This window comes from Xyrauchen texanus, chromosome 31 (assembly GCF_025860055.1).
Source record: "Xyrauchen texanus isolate HMW12.3.18 chromosome 31, RBS_HiC_50CHRs, whole genome shotgun sequence".
NCBI lineage: Eukaryota > Metazoa > Chordata > Actinopteri > Cypriniformes > Catostomidae > Xyrauchen > Xyrauchen texanus.
Window position 1 is genome coordinate 19,575,659 of NC_068306.1, and position 16,770 is coordinate 19,592,428.

The 16,770-nt window shown below is 37.7% G+C and overlaps 1 pseudogene; it reads left to right on the forward strand.

Annotated features, from left to right (window-relative positions):
- The first annotated feature begins 6,251 nt into the window (after positions 1-6,251).
- Positions 6,252-15,685, forward strand: LOC127625375 (putative monooxygenase p33MONOX; annotated as a pseudogene).
- Positions 15,686-16,770: the final 1,085 nt, after the last annotated feature.

Genomic DNA, 16,770 nt, shown 5'->3' on the forward strand with positions numbered 1-16,770 from the left:
TCATATGCATTTCTCTGTGTCTTGAGGGTGACAAAATGACTACCGTAATCAGAATGATGGGAAGATTGAGCGCGCTCGATTTAATCTAAACAGTAAACAAAAAAGTTGTTTGACCTTAACCCGTTCGGCAATTTCATTGGTCTAATGAAAGATTCATGCCGCCAAAAAACTGAGCACGTCACAGAATATATATATATTTTTTTTTATAAAATTTGAAAGCGGGAAAAATCCATATATTAGCCCGTTGTTTAAGCCGCGAGGTTTAAAGCGTGGGAAAAATGTTGCGGCTTATAGTCCGGAAATTACGGTATGTCTTTGTGTAAATCTTGACATAAACAAACATGATACTAATGTAAACAAATCAATAACATTAACCTGAAAGGAATTAAAGACTAGACAAATATTAAAAACATTATCTTCTGGTTTAGCAACACATGCATACTCATTAGTAATGAATATACTTAATGAGTACAGGATTGCAAACTCTCACGCATTTGGCATGAGACACCCACTTTAAGGTTCTGTCTCACACTCTCACTCTACCCAAATTAAAATCACAGCAAATTACAAGATACAGTAATTCAATATAACACAAATAAAACAGCAACAAATCTTCCTTTTGGATTTTTCCATTAGCGCAAGTCTTTCAGCCCCCCAAGCAAATTTACCACTGCAACGCACATCAGTGTACTCCATAGACTGAATAGCCAGAGCAAGCCTTGACTTTAAGTCAAGTCAAGTCAAGTGTTTTTTTTATTGTCGTTCAACCATATACAGTTAGTACAGTACACAGTGAAACGAGACAACGTTCCTCCAGGACCATGGTGCTACATAAAACAACATATGACAAACACAGAACCACATGAGACTACACAGACTAAATAACATAGTTTATATAAAGTGCATGTGCAAAAAATACGGAACAGTACAATAAATTACTAAAAATTAATAGGACTATCAGGGACCAAGCAGTAAAGGCAAGGACACACGGATGTTGTTAAGAAAGTTTAGGCTTTATTTAGCCAACTATGTCAATTAAAGATCAAACAAAAATACTTTAGCCAACTATGTCAATTAAAGATCATAACAAAACTGAGGTCAACATAACAAAACTACAATATACATCTTAACATAACAAACCTGACCACCCGAATGATACAAAAGGAGGGGTATATATATACACAAAGGCTAGCCTACACCAAACACAAAGGAGAGAAAACTTAACTTACTACAATTACCAAGACCCAAAATAAACCCAACAACCAACCATAAGAAATTATTACACAAACAAAACTGCCAAAACCCAATATTAATCTAACCCAAACAAATGATCCACATGCTGCTGTGTTGTTAAGTATTTTGTAGTTCAGAGTCCCCCTGCCCACTGCCAGGAGTTGGTTCCTTCCACTTCCTGTGGTGTAGTATAAAAGGCAGTTTCAAACTCCAGCTCTCCCTTTGGGAGATGACTCAGCAGCAGGAGCATGTAAAGAAACAAAAAGACAGGTATAACGCACTAAACAATTCTGATCAAATGAATACTATTATTAACCAAAATGCGTGCACTCAGATTGGAAATTTTAGCATAATTTATGAAAAGAATAAACATATCTAAAAGAAAATGTGTTTGTGGTTATTTGTAAAAACAAAACCCATTACCACCACTTTAGATGCTGGCAGTTGATAGGGCTGTCACAAGGACAATAGGCACAGTGAGAGACAATGTGAATGCTTTGGTACCTCTTGCCAGATGGCAGGAGGGTGAAGAGTTTGTGTAAGGAGTGTGTGGGGTCATCCACAATGCTGGTTGCTTTGCGGATGCAGTGTTTTTTGTTAATGTCTTGATGGAGGGAAGAGAGACCCCGATGATCTTCTCAGCTGTCCTCACTATCCTCTGCAGGGCTTTGCGGTCCGAAACGGTGCAAGTCCCAAACCAGGCAGTGATGTAGCTGCTCAGGATGTTCTCAATAGTCCCTCTATAGAATGTAGTGAGGATGGGGGGTGAGAGATGTGCTTTCCTCAGCCTTCGAAGAAAGTAGAGATGCTGCTGGGCTTTCTTGGTAATAGAGCTGGTGTTGAGGGACCAGGTGAGGTTCTCCGCCAGGTGAACACCAAGGAATTTGGTGCTCTTGACGATCTCCACAGAGTCGTCATCGATGTTCATCGAAGAGCAGTCACTCTGCGCTGTCTTAAAGTCAACAACCATCTCTTTTGTTTTGTCCACATTCAGAGACAGGTTGTTGGCTCTACACCAGTATCTAGTACCAGCTCTCTATGCTGACTTGTGGTTCTTGCTGATGAGACCCACCACGGTCGTGTCATCGGCGAACTTAATTATGTGGTTCGAGCTGTGTATTGCTGCACAGTCGTGAGTCAGCAGAGTGAACAGCTGTGGACCAGCACACAGCCCTGTGGAGCCCCAGTGCTCAGTGTGGTGGTGGTGGAGATCCTGTTCCCGATCCGGACTGACTGAGCTCTCCCAGTCAGGAAGTCCAGGATCTATTTGCAGAGGGAGGTGTCCAGGCCCAGCAGGTTCAGCTTTCCAATCAGGTGCTGAGGAATTATTGTGTTGAATGCTGAGCTGAAGTCTATGAACAGCATTCGAACGTATATGTCCTTTTTATCTAGGTGGGTGAGGGCTAGATGGAGGGTGGTGGCGATGGCGTCGTCTGTTGAACGGTTTGGACAATACACGAACTGCAGTGGGTGTAGTGAGGGGGCAGCTGGGTCTTAATGTGCCTCATGACGAGCCTCTCGAAGCACTTCATAATGATGGGTGTGAGTGCGATGGGACGGTAGTTATTGAGGCAGGACACTGAAGACTTATTTGGCATGGGGACGATGGTGGTGGCCTTGAAGCACATTGGAACGACGGTGCTGCTCAGAGAGATGTTGAAGATGTCGGTAAGGACATTTGCCAGCTGGTCTGCACATCCTCTGAGCACTCTGCCAGGAATGTTGTCTGGTCCAGCAGCCTTCCATGGGTTGCTCTACGTAGAGTTTTCCTCACATCAGCCGTAGTAAGACAGAGCACCTGGTCATTGGGAGGGGGGTGGTCTTCCTCGCCACCACATCGTTCTTTGCTTCAAACCTAGCGTAGAAGTCATTCAGCGCATCTGAAAGGGAGGCATCTTTGTCACAGGCACATACTGATGGAATTTAGGGAGCACTGTCTTGAGATTTGCATGGTTGAAATCTCCGGCGACAATAAACAGTCTGTCAGGGTGAGCGTTCTGCAGTTCGCTCATAGCCCCATACAGTTCACAGAGCGCTTCCTTAGCGTTAGCGCTGGGGGAAATGTAAACTCCGGTTATAATAACAGTTGTGAATTCCCGTGGTAAATAAAAAGGTCTGCATCTAACAGTCACAAGCTTCACCAGCGATGAGCAGTAACTAGAGACTAGCACAGAGTTAGTGCACCATTCCGTGTTGATGTAAACACACAAGCCACCACCGCGAGTCTTACCGCACAGTGCTGTATTTCTGTCGGCACGAAACGAGGCAAGCCCGTCTAGCTGAATGGCGGCATCCGGAACTCTGTTGCTGAGCCACGTCTTTATGAAAACAAAGACGCAGCAGTCTCTAAGCTCACACTGTGTAGTCTGCTGGAGTCGGATGTAGTCCAGTTTATTGTCCAGGGTGCAAACATTTGAGAGCAGGATAGATGGGAGAGCCAGCCGACTAGGGTTTGTTTTTAGCCTAGCATGGACCCCCGCCCACTTGCCGCGCTTTCGCTTCCTCGCACACCGCTTACGACGTCCCCTCCCCCGGGCACCGGCATCAGGCGATGCCGAGGACTGGAGGCATGGTCTCCACAGCAAGCAGAGTTCGCATAGCAACTCCTGCAGATCATCATGCAGCTTTGTTGTTGCATGAATCTTATATTTTAACAGTGTCTGACGATGGTAGAAACGAACACCGGTTGCTCCGATGTCCATGTGCCGTAAAAGTCGGGCTAAGTGACAAAAATAGCACCATTTTGGATCAGGAGTAGCTGCTGCGAGCTACCGCACCGCCATCTTGGATATCTCAGCAGTGACCACAAAACCAATACACCACATTTGAATTCTACAGATAATCATATACATTAAAGCACTGTGGAAGAAGTCAAACCTCTCAAACTGCTAGACAACACTGACATTATAAACAGCAATGACAAAGTAAAGATCAATTACAAGGCTTTTTAATATAAACATCATCACCCTTACTAAAATATTTTGTGTTTATTCTGTAGTGACACAGTGACAGAAAAGTTGGTGGAGACCCTAGCAGGCTTTTTAATTAGCTAAACCAGCTTCAACTGAAAGACCATCCTGGTCAACCAACTTTACCAGCTGGGTTTTGCTGATGAAAAGTATGGCTATGCTGGTCCATCAGCTAGACCAGCACCATACAAGCACTAACCAGCATTAACCAGCTAAGACCTGCATGGAAATTGCATGCTGGTTAAACTGGATTTTTTTATTATTTACTTTTTTTAAGTGTCAGCATCAAAATCTGACTTCAGATTTGAGTATGATGTACAGTTTTGCCAAATATTCAAAATTTCTATGATAAAATAGAATGATTTTAAATTGAGGTATTTTATTTAAAATAAAAGTGTTGATTGATGAGTGGGGCAAAGTGAAAGAGGTCTAAAAACCACAGACCAATTAATATTCACAGTTTAAGCTACTAAAGGCCTGTTCATACTAAATCCGTGACGATTTTATGAGAAGAACCTCTGATTGAAGCTCTTTTCACACAGAGTCCATAAAATAATAAACTAAAATCTATTTCACTCATTTGGATTAGGCCTACAGTAGGCGGCGATTTTGCGGTGATGTATACAAGTCTCTTGTCCGCACATTCAGCTGTTAGAAATTAATATAATGAACGCTTAAAAGCATTTATTTAAATAATTTGGTATACCTCTTTCATTATGTTCTTTCCATAATGTTGATGTATTTTGAGGAGCATATAATCTGTTTATTTCGTGTGCGAGTGAGATGAGTAAAGAGTGCTGTTGGATATTTACTTACATGTATTTTGCTATGAGTATATTACAAATGGACACCTGAATACATTTTCTCTTTTAATCATATAACAAGCTACAGTGATATAAATACATGTGAATAATGTACATTAAGAATAACAGGTATATTATAAAATATGATGCATAATAAAATACAAAAGAATACAGTCGGTCTTTATTGAAATAATTGCAATACTTTGTTACTTGCAATAAAATTAGCAGTGTTGTTCTGCAATTTGTTTCAGGGATTTTCTAGGAGCTCAGTGCAAACGAATTGCTGGACCTTGCTGCTATTTTTAAAACCATGAGAATATAACAGGCACAGTGATCTACATATTAAATAATGTACATTAAGACAAAAACATAAGCAGACTTTCAAAAACGGTCTGGGTTTATTTTTGCAGTACAAAGTGTTCATCTGCAACTATTTATTTTTAATTATATAATTACCTGGGTGTGTTTGCCAGTTGATTAGTGCCACCAATACGCTGAATGCTGCGATTAAATCCGGTTTAACTGGTAGCTGTGGATGCTTTTGGAACATAGTAGCTTGTTTCTAGCTGCTCCCTAATAGTAAACCAAAGATGACATTACAGAAGGCTGGTTTTATTTTAAAACATGTTCAGTTTTGCCTTTTTAGTAGCGCTATTAGCAAATATAACATTGGTGCGTTTATTATGAAGGAGGAAAAAACGTTTTCCCCTCAAGCATGCGAATGATTGGCTGCTAACAACGACAGCCCCTCCCACTTCGGAATATTTTGGCAGTTTTATTTTATTTATTTTTTGTATTGAACATAAACAAAATATACATTTATAATGGCATTCGAAAGTGTAAAAAAAAAAAAAAAAAACTTAAAGCAAGGCACACGAATACATTGAAAAAATAATAATAATGTACAAAGAGGGGTCTTTTCATTCATCTTCCAGTAAACCAAAGTCTCTTAATATCCTTAATAAGTTTAAAGGCCTGTTTACTCCATACATTTTAGTGATGGAAAATAGCTACAAAGAAAATCACTTCTAAATACAGAGAAATAAGGTTTTGTCTTCATAAACTTACATTTATGGATATACAATTTACCCAGAATCAACATTACGTTACTGAAAATGTCAAAAAAAAATTGTCATAGAACAACATTCCGAATACAAAATGGTTTCTAGAAAAAGTAGGCAGTGACTGGAGTTTACTTTTGCAGGTACTTCCGGCTCTTATTGACTGCTGCCATCTGCCGATTTTTGGAAGTTATGGCAGACACACAAGCAAACTCTTCTGAAACATCTTCGATGTGGAATTTAACCGTTCGGTTACAGCTACCCTTAATACATCTTCAGGACTGTTAGCTGATGTAGAGGAACACTTCAACAGGTACAAACTGCACAAAAATCGCGAGTGCTACACTCAAACCGGTTCTAAGTCGTAGAAACTGGATTGAATAGCCAGTGAGCTTATTTACATATAATTCAACGCCGTATTTGACACGATTGAGGTATTGTATTCGGTCAGCTGGTCATTATTAATCTTTTGTTGTCCAAATCTGACCGTAATAACGTTTGGTAAAATACGTAAGAGGTAATTACTATTAGCTGTATTGTGTTACCATTTTATGCAGCGAAGTTCAGTGCTGTGCAGTTGAGCAGCATTATATAACATCATCCGCGCTGCTACTCCTCACTAATGCATTATGCAGTACTAACAGACCTTGTTCAGCTGCATTAGCCTACAGGTCTGAATTATATGGTATGATGAAATGTTCATTGACCCTGCTGTATCCTTGTATCGTCTTTAGTCATATTTTATTTTTATTTATTTTTTTTTTTTGGGTTGTCATAATTGATTATGGTAAACTCTTTTATTAAATAGACTTGGTCAAAATTGTTTAACTAGATTCGTTTTTATGTTGGATATTCGTTAGACATTCGATTATTGAGAAATAGTGGCGGTTCATGCTGTGTCTCGTACAGATGTAAATCATAATAGCAAAAGCAATGATGATGTTATTCGATACATGTAATCGTTTTAAGCGTGAAAAGTGCAAAATAGCGATCCCAACTAGGGCAATCAAAGTTAGGGAGTGTCTCAAAAGTACAAAACGCACAAATATGTAAGAGATTGATCATTCAATGACTACGTAAAAAAGTGGTTCTTTTTAAACATGTGCACTGTTTATGTTGGTAAACAAATCAAGTAAAATTTAGATCATTTAACATTTTCTTTTGATTTATACCTGTTATAACTATTTAATGTAAACTGAATGCTTTAATGAAATAAATATATTTAACTTTATGGCTTTTTTTTTACTAAAGATCTCACATCACCTGCAATGTATTTATACACACCTGCTACATAGCTTACACAGTTTTATTTATTTATAAATAATAAACACAAGCAATCTCTTTATTTATAAAATACTAAAATCAATTTAACATGTTCATTTCACCTGATGATGTCACACCACCTGTAATATATTTACAAACACATGACTTGATTTTGTGGATTTGTTTATGAATTTCTGAAACTTTCAAATCCATATAACTTCCTGTTCATGTGACCTAGTGATGTCAGACCACCTGTAATGCATTCACATATACCTGACACACATCTAACACTACTTGTATTTTGGAAATATGATTTTGCGTATCTTTTATGAATTTATGATATTTTCAAATCTATATAAATTCCTGGCCATAGCATCAGCGTCACAATTTTGAGAGGCCATAATCGAAAGTGAATGTCTCGATTGCACATGTAACCTCGGTTCCCTGAGATGAAGTGAATGAGACATTGCATAAGCTGGCTGCACTACTGACCCAGAGCTTCGAGGTGCGAGCATTGTACTCCTTGTCTCTCAGTCAAAAGAATTCGGAGCAAGTGGTGGTTTCGCACCTGTTTATATTGGCCAACTGTTCGCCTAAAGGGACGGGGCTGAAACACCATTGCCAACAATTGCCATTGTTGTACAAAGGGCTTCAAATAGGTCATTGGGAATGGAATTTCCCTTAGTGTCAGGGATGCAATGTCTCGATCCCTTCATCTTTGTTCATCAGGGAACAGAGGTTACATGCATAACCAAGATGATTTCCTTTCTCTCTTTTCTATGGCATGTGAGTGCACTGCAATTACAGCTGTAACAATTCAAGTGTTATGACTTTATTAGTGTGTAAGTGCATAGGTAAGTAATGAGTTATTCAAAGTAAAACAGGTTGTTACTGTAATAGGCTGTTTTTACCATTGTGAGTGTTGTCAGTGCTACTATTTAAATTCATATAAGGGCCTAATAAGTGTGACGTAGACAAGTAATAGTACAAAATGTTATGCATCAAGTCCAAATGAGGATATAAAAAAAAAAGAAAGATGGGAAGGATTTTTATTTCATTGTTGTTGTTATTATTATGGTTAGGATGTGTTTGTGAAAGCATTAAATGTGGTGTGACATCACTGATGTGCTTTAGGTGTTTGTAAATATATAACAGGTGGTCTGACATCATCAGGTCACACACAGGTTTTATTTTTGAATCATAATTTATAAAAGTTACTATTCCAAAACAAAAGCCATGTAAGGTGAAAATGTGTTGTGTATACATCTGCTACATGAGGTTTGATGTTCATCTATTTCTGTTAGCTATAATTAAATGCAATTTCAGTTACATTACATTGTTGTAACATCATTACATGTCCTAGTGAATAAACCATTTATGGCTTTAAAATCTTGTTTTTTTGTACCAGATATTTCTTCTTGACTTATTTGATAATATCAAGTTACATCCAAGTTTTATAGCCACTGAGTAATCTGTTTTTCACCAGCCTTTGTCCATTTCACACTTTAGAGACACTCCCTAACTTTGCCTGCCAAAATGTCCAATGTAAAATTGTGCAGTGTTTCTTCCTCTTCATTTTTCAAAGTGGCTAAGAGTCTGATATTTATCTTCTGAGTCTGCTTGTTTATTTTGACCTCAGTCATAACAGTTCCATGTTTTGTTTCTTCTTCAGCTCGTTTCTTACTGACTGTGTTTTTCCTGGTGTCCCGCAATGCTCAGTGAGCAATCTTCAGTTTGTGAAGGTCAGTTTCCGGCACCTCAATCACCCTTCACTGGTAAGTAATGTTAAGTTTGTGAAGGAAAAACAAAACAAATACATGGCAAATTAAATCATTGTGATGCTGAAATGACACTGACTGTGGATTCTCATCAAGCCTGTTTTTCTTAACGAATAGTTGAAAAAAATTACAAATGAAAATTCTTGTATCATTTTCTCACCCTCATCCCATCCTAGATGTACATCAATTTCTTTCTTCTGCAAAACACAAAGAAGCTTTTTTGAAAAATGTTACACCTCTGTTGATCCATTCAATGCAAGTGAATTGTGGTCTTAAGTTCCAAAAAGCACATAAAGGCAGCTTAAAAGTAATCAATACGACTCCAGTCCAGTCCATATCTTCAGAAGAGATATGATTGGTGTGGCTATGAAACAGATCAATGATTAAGCTGTTTATTTTTTTATTTTACTATAAATCTACTTTCAAACAGCCCTCCTATGCACGTTCACGAGAGTTCCTTTTCTTTCTTTTTTTTTTTTATTTGCATTCTTCATGCAAATCGACAACTACTGGGCTATTGCGCAAATATGATGTATTATTTTCCTTTTCTTTATGCTTCCATTTTTGTTTTTCTCCTCCATGCTCAGAAGATGGAGATATACACAAATGTGAATCGCTTAAAAAAAGAAGAACTCTATTCTCTCGTGAATACGCATTGGAGGACTGGTGAAAGGGTAGATTTGTGGTAAAAAGGACTTTGTTATTCAACATTTTTGCACCCACTCCTATTATATTGCTGCTGAAGATATGGATTTAACCACTGGAGTTGTATGGATTCATTTAATGCTGCCTTTTTGTGCTTTTTGGGGCTGAGATGTTTTTCTAAATATCGTCATTTATGTTCAGCAGAGGAAAGAAAGTCACACATTTGGGATGGCGTGAGGGTGTGTAAATGATAAGAGAATTTTCATATTCAAAATTGCTAAGTGGTGCTTAAATTACTATTACAACACCTAATCCATTTGTGCTAAGGATATGAGTGATACTGCAAATTGTTCTGCTTTTTGAGGTGATGTGTGGTAATGATAATTTGATAAACAAACCGACTTACAACTTTTTGCCTGGTGAAACGGATAAAACAAGTGAAAAAAATCCCTATGACTTACATTGAAATGAGGGCCCTGAGCCATACCTAAGGACCATTATCATAGAGTCCTGGGGTGGGCTCTTTTGCTTTAGGGCCAATAAACAACCACCCAGAATACCTTTAAAGGAATGCTCCTGGTTCAATACAAGTTAAGCTCAATTGACATCATTTGTGGCACAGTGTTGATTACTCCAATATATATTTTTACAATTTAAATAATCCCTTGTTTATTTAAAAAAAAAAATTGCATTGTTACATTAAGGCACTTACAATGCCACTATGCCATTGAATGGGGCCAGTCCATAAACAATTAAATACACATTGTATGAATATTATTATATTTAAATGGTATTAAAGTTTGCCCATTTTCTACTGTCATTGCACTTTGCAATGCAATACTTCCTAAAGAATACTAACACTGACTTCTGAACATATGGTTAGATAGTGGCCACCACTTTGGAAACATTATAAATAAGTCTTAAGTTGTACCAGAATGCATAATAATATAGCAGATAATTGTATCTAGGCCATTCATTCTATGGTACTGGTGGTTTGTGACCATGTGCTCAAACCAACGTAGAGGATTCAATGCTGTATTGAAGGATTGCAGAACTATGTCTCATTAATGATTAAACAGAGACTGATGGTTGATTCGTTGCCCCTTGTCTGAAATATTGCTTGGTTAAATTGTCACTTATTCCTCTTGATTCCCTCTACAGATTTTATCCAGTCTCTCATCTGATTGGGTTAACCAGCCTTTAATTTTGGTCTAACTCAAACACTTCATTCAGTAACCATGGTGTCTAGACCTGGAGACCTTCCAGGTAAAGTAGAAAGGCCAGTTTCTTTGCCACTTTGCAATGCAGAAAATTAACTTTTATGATACCTGTCAAATGTTTATACCAATTGAACATTATGTTTTGAATTATTTTAATCATAATTAGTCTATTTTAATGTCTGTTCCTCTTTTTAAATGCAGTAGTCTGAGTCTGTCTGAGCAGATGTTGTTGACACAATGCTGTGCTGTTTTACCTCAGCCCTGGAAGCAGGTTCATGCATCACCGAGGGTCTCCTTGGAGGGATGTCCATCCCTATTGCGATGACCCGCCGAGCTCTCAGCTATGACGATAATCTTGAGAGGCCTATGTCTCCGCCTCCAACATTAATATTAACAACCTGTGGAAGAAACCTGTTATCCCTGAGAGGAAGTTTACACTATTGGCTGAGGTGTGTTTGTATTATGATTCGCCTGTGGGAACGCACAAACTGAGTGTCCAGAAGTAAATTTTCTTTCCATAAAGAAACTCTTGACTCTTTGACGGCTGCAGTAGACGTATTTCAATATGCAATTTCTGCTAGTGTTTATCTCACTTTTTGCCTGACCTAACACGATTGAGAAAAAATATAGTACAATCCAATTTGATTTGGTAGCCTAGTGCCAACATTTTCTCTGGTATCCCCTGTATATGTGTAGGAGGATGTATCAGAAGGAGGGGTAAAAAAAAACTTTGAATCCTTTAAACCTCCAGTTCCTGTTGTGAAAGCCAAAGCCTCGTCTGTCATGAACTCCCTCATCATCAGTAAGAACTTTATGAAGACTCTGCCTCATTGACCATATTTGACGGTGTGAAATGCTGTTTTTGTGGAGGTCATCGTAATTTGAGCTGTTGATTTGTGTTGTAGAGCAGACCCAGGAGAGCATACTCAAGTTCGAAAAGCAGGTGGGACTGACAGATACAGGCTATACTCCACACAAAGGTTTGACTGCTGAGGAGGCCCGTTACCATCGTTTGGCAGAGTCAATGCATGTAGGCAGACTTCAAATGGCAACATGTTTAAATGGTCTTATATTCCATGCAATCACAACTTTAATTCCAAACTTTAAGAATTGCACAAACATAATTGCTTCACTCAGCATTATCATCTTAAAGAAACAGTGTACCCAAAATATTAAAAAGATGTCTTTTACACATCTTCATATCATTCCAAACCCATATGATTTTCTTTCTTCTGTGGAACACAAAAGGAAATAATTTAATGAATATACTTTTTGCTGAATTCAGTACAATGGCAGACAATACACACCAAGTCACTTAGTACTGCCATTGTATTAAATTCAGCCAGGACATTCAATAAATTATTTCCTTTTGTGTTCCGAAGAAGAAAATGTCAAATGGGTTTGGAACAACATGAGGGTGAGTAAATGGTGATAGAATTGTCATGTTTGTGTGAACTATTACTTGAAAAAATTTAATTGTTTCTAGAGTGAAAACAATTCACTGGAGGGAAACACCTTTTTGTTTCTGTCTGAAGTTCAACCAATCATAGTTTTCCTAATTTTAGAATTGTAAACTGTGTGCTTGGGATGTTTTAGAAACTTCAGGTGCAAAGTGTGGATGTCAAGGAAGAGAAACAGCTCTCCTCTGGTCAGTCAACACCCTCCGGGACCCCTCAGTCATCACCTAAACAGAAACGCAGGTAATGATGAAGTCAACAGCTTGACAGTGACATTTGTGTTATATTCATCAATGCATCATTTAAGCTGACGTGAGGTGGGATTTTTCTTTGTGTGTGTGTGAGACAGGGGCTGGTTCAACAGTCAAGGCTCTACTGCCTCCCTCGCAGGATCTGAAATGAGCAACAGCTCCAGTATAGACCTGGCAACAGGTGATGGAGCTGTTGAGTGCTGGAGTGTTTTTGGACCTCGCCCTCAAGTCAGCAAGTCCACCACTGATCCAGGTACAGATCTAGCCTTAACAGGTGTGTGTGTGTGTGTGTGTGTGTGTGTGTGTGTGTGTGTGTGTGTGTGTGTGAATTGGTGAACAGACACATTTTAAACTCTGATTTTCTTTTAATTGTAATTAAGCACTTGAAACATCTTTTCATACTATTTCACATCCTCCTTGCAAATCGCCCCTTAATGGGCAGAGAGGAGAATTTATGACAAAAAAATGTACTTTAATATTAATGTTTCTCACCCACACCTATAATTTCTTGTCTGAACACATTCATTTAACCACTGTAATCCTATAAATTACTTTTATGCTTCCTTTATGTGGGTTTTGGAGTTTCAACATTTTGGCACCCATTCACTTGCATTGTGAGGTCCTACAGAGCTGAAATATTCTTCTAAATATCTTAATTTATGTTCTGCAAAAGACAAAGTCATACACATCTGGGATGGCATGAGGGCGAGTAAATGATGAGAGAATTTTCATTTTTGGGTAAACTATCCCTATAAGTTCAAATAATCTATTTTAACAATGTACAGTATGTTGCAAAGAATCATACAAATAAGTAGTGTAATTTACACAAATGATGCCCATGTTACCATTATTATTATTATTATTATTATTATTATTATTATCATATCAGTTGAATTCTATTAAAGCTAAAGTGCTTTTTACTCTCATGACACCATTAGCGTCACCAAACAAAACAAAAAAAACAATTTTCCAAACACATGATAATATCTCAGCTCTGTTGGTCCCCACAATGCATGTGAATGGGTACCAAAAATTGTAAGCTCCAAAAAGCACATAAAGGGAGCATAAAAGTAATACATATGACTCCAGTGTTTACATCCATATCTTCTGAAGTGATATGATAGGTGTGGGTGAGGAACAGATCAAGATTGAAGTACTATTTTACTATCAATCTCCACTTTCACATTCTTCTTTTGTTTTTTGTGATTCGCATTCTTCATTTATATATCACACCTACTGGGCAGGGAGGTAGTAAAAAAGGACTTGCATATTGATCTGTTTCTCACACACATCATACCGTTTCTGAATATATAGATTTAACCACTTCGGTCTGATGGATTACGTTTATGCTGCATTTATCTGCTTTTTGGTGTATCAAAATTCCAGTACTTTTGAAAACAGCCCTAATTTTTACAGCACCAAAGGGATAGTGTTTTTTCATGGAAATTGAGCTAAGAATTGTTATTTTATTATTATTAATATGTTTATCTATGTATTGGGCATTCGGCTGTTGCTGCCGATATATAAAAGCAGTAAGACTTTTTAGAAGACAAGAACATCCCTTGCACACTAAAATAACTAATGCACAGCCTCAAGTGGTTTATTGCTTTTATAGACCCTTATTAATAAAACTGTTTAGAGGGTTGGTTCATTCAAGGACTTTGGCATTCCAAAGCTGGAATAGCTGGAATGTGATCTTTTGTAACACATCATTTATGCCCTGTTCTACATTATTGTTTAGATCCCAAAGCTCCTCCTCATGTTAATCCAAAGCCCTATCTGTGTTTACTAACCATTCAGGGAACAAACCTGTTCTAGAATTGTCAGACAGACACAAGTTCCAATGCAATAGAATGGTATAAAGCTCTGCATAGCTTTTTATTCTGATGCGTACGCTTATTTTTTAATAATGTTTAAAGTTCAAAAATTAGTTTTTAAAAAATCAGATGTTGCACTTCACTTTACATCACGAAACTGTGTAGTGCTTAGACTCTCAGGCTGAACCATCACTCCTTGTTCCACAGGCGGTTTTGCTCTGCAGTCCTATAAGGGTGCTCAGAAACCAACCCCAATGGAAGTGATGAAGGCCCAGGCCACCCGCCTGTCCGAGGACCCCTCCAACTTCAAAGCTCCCCCCAAGATGGAGATTCCCACCATGGAGGAGAAGAGACAGACGACCCGACCTCACAAACTCAAACACCGGGACATGAATGTGCTTATGCCCTCAGGATTCTGAGAAGAACTCCTAATCCCCACCTCATCTTGTACACATTGTGAACCTGCTGGTCTAACCTCTTTATCTTCTGTGCAGTTGGGCTACTGCAGTTCTAAATGCCCTACCCCCATTAAAGAGGACATGATGCCCACATTTCCTATTGCACCATTTGTTTACTGTCTAATAATTGTTAGCCCTCAAAAGACGTTATGTGCATGCGTGTGTGATCGGACACTTGTGTTGGTGCCATTTTTGTTGTTAGCCTCTTTCTTGCTTTGCATTTTTAATTTATCATTAAAAGTGTTGCATTATTTAGGATGTGAAAGAGTGTGTGCCTTGATGTTTTTCTGTCCTGTGGTGTGGCTATTTGTTTACTTCAACTTGAACACCGATCAAATGCAGACTGTTTTAAAGTGTTGAATTTTATGTGCAGAATGTCACTTAGTGGCAACTTTTGCTGGAACTTGTTAACAAGCACATTTATTCATTAATGAAATTGTGGTTTCCTTTTAACATCAGTACACAATGGGTTCAGTGATAACTTAAAGTCTTAGCTGTTGTGAATTGTTACGTTTAAAGCATCGCTTTTGATGCGGTCATGTTAAGGATGGTTGACAAATAATGAGGGCACTAAATTGACTGAAAGCTGAAATGTTATTTAATGTAGCTGCTCTGCAAACAGAATTTGTTATATTTTTTTTACAAGTGAATTTTTTTGTTTTGTTTACATTTCTCAAAAGGTTAAATGCATTTGCTTTGATCCTGTTGGATCTGTCAAAACATGAATAAACATAAGAAATGGCATCTTGCTCTTGAAATTTGTCTGTGCCACGACTGCCACATAGCGAGTTTTAATTTATTTATTTATTTTGCTGTTAGTCATGCATTACATTCGTAATCACAGTAGGCCTATGGTAGTTAGCTATTCTACATTACTCCTATCTTACTTATTAGTTACAAATTATGCTGGGAGAAAGTATTTTCACATGGAAAAAATGACACTTCACCATTAATGTGGCAAGGCAACCATAAACTATCTATAATTAGGTTTATGAACAATATATTATGGATTTTACTGTAGTAATACCAAGTTTAAAATAAAATTAAAAGGTTACTACATGCATAAAACTACAATATTACTATAGTAAAACAATCGTTAATTTTAGTAAGTGTATTAGACAATGAGAAATTAAGCTACCAAACCAACTAATACAATACAAATAAAGCTATTGTGCATAAATACATATTGACATACTGAATGCAGAACATATTTATCTTTTAAAGTCTTTTCAAAGAGTCAATTCTTTATTATGGTGATTTAGTAAATGTTTAAAGAAGGAAAAGGAATTGTATTTGCTGCATCATTTTAAGGTCTGGCTGGGTCTAGAAAAAGACGTCTAAATCATTATTTGTTTTAGGGTGAATGGCTGTATGATGTAGCCACAGGATACAATGGCTGTGTCTCATTTGGAAACTGCGTCCTCCGGAGGTCGCAATTGTCGTCCGCATCGAGGCATTTTTATTTATTTATTTATTTATTTATTATTATTATTATTTTGCCTTTCTTTTTCTTATTGACTTTTATGTATATACACTTACATTTATGCAATTTTTTACTTTTTTTGCATCCCCAATAAAAAAATAAAATAGGCTAAACAAAATATTAAACGAGACAAATGCGACGACCTCCGGTTCTGCGGCTGTGCACTTGGTTAGTATTGCCGGAGGACACATCCTTCCAAACGAGACACAACCAATATTCCTGCCTCATGCAATATATATATCTGCCACAAGAAGGCAGTAACCTGTCAAAATTATTTCATAGATACTCGTTTCATAGAGCTACATTCATCATCATGGGAATAGATTTTCAGT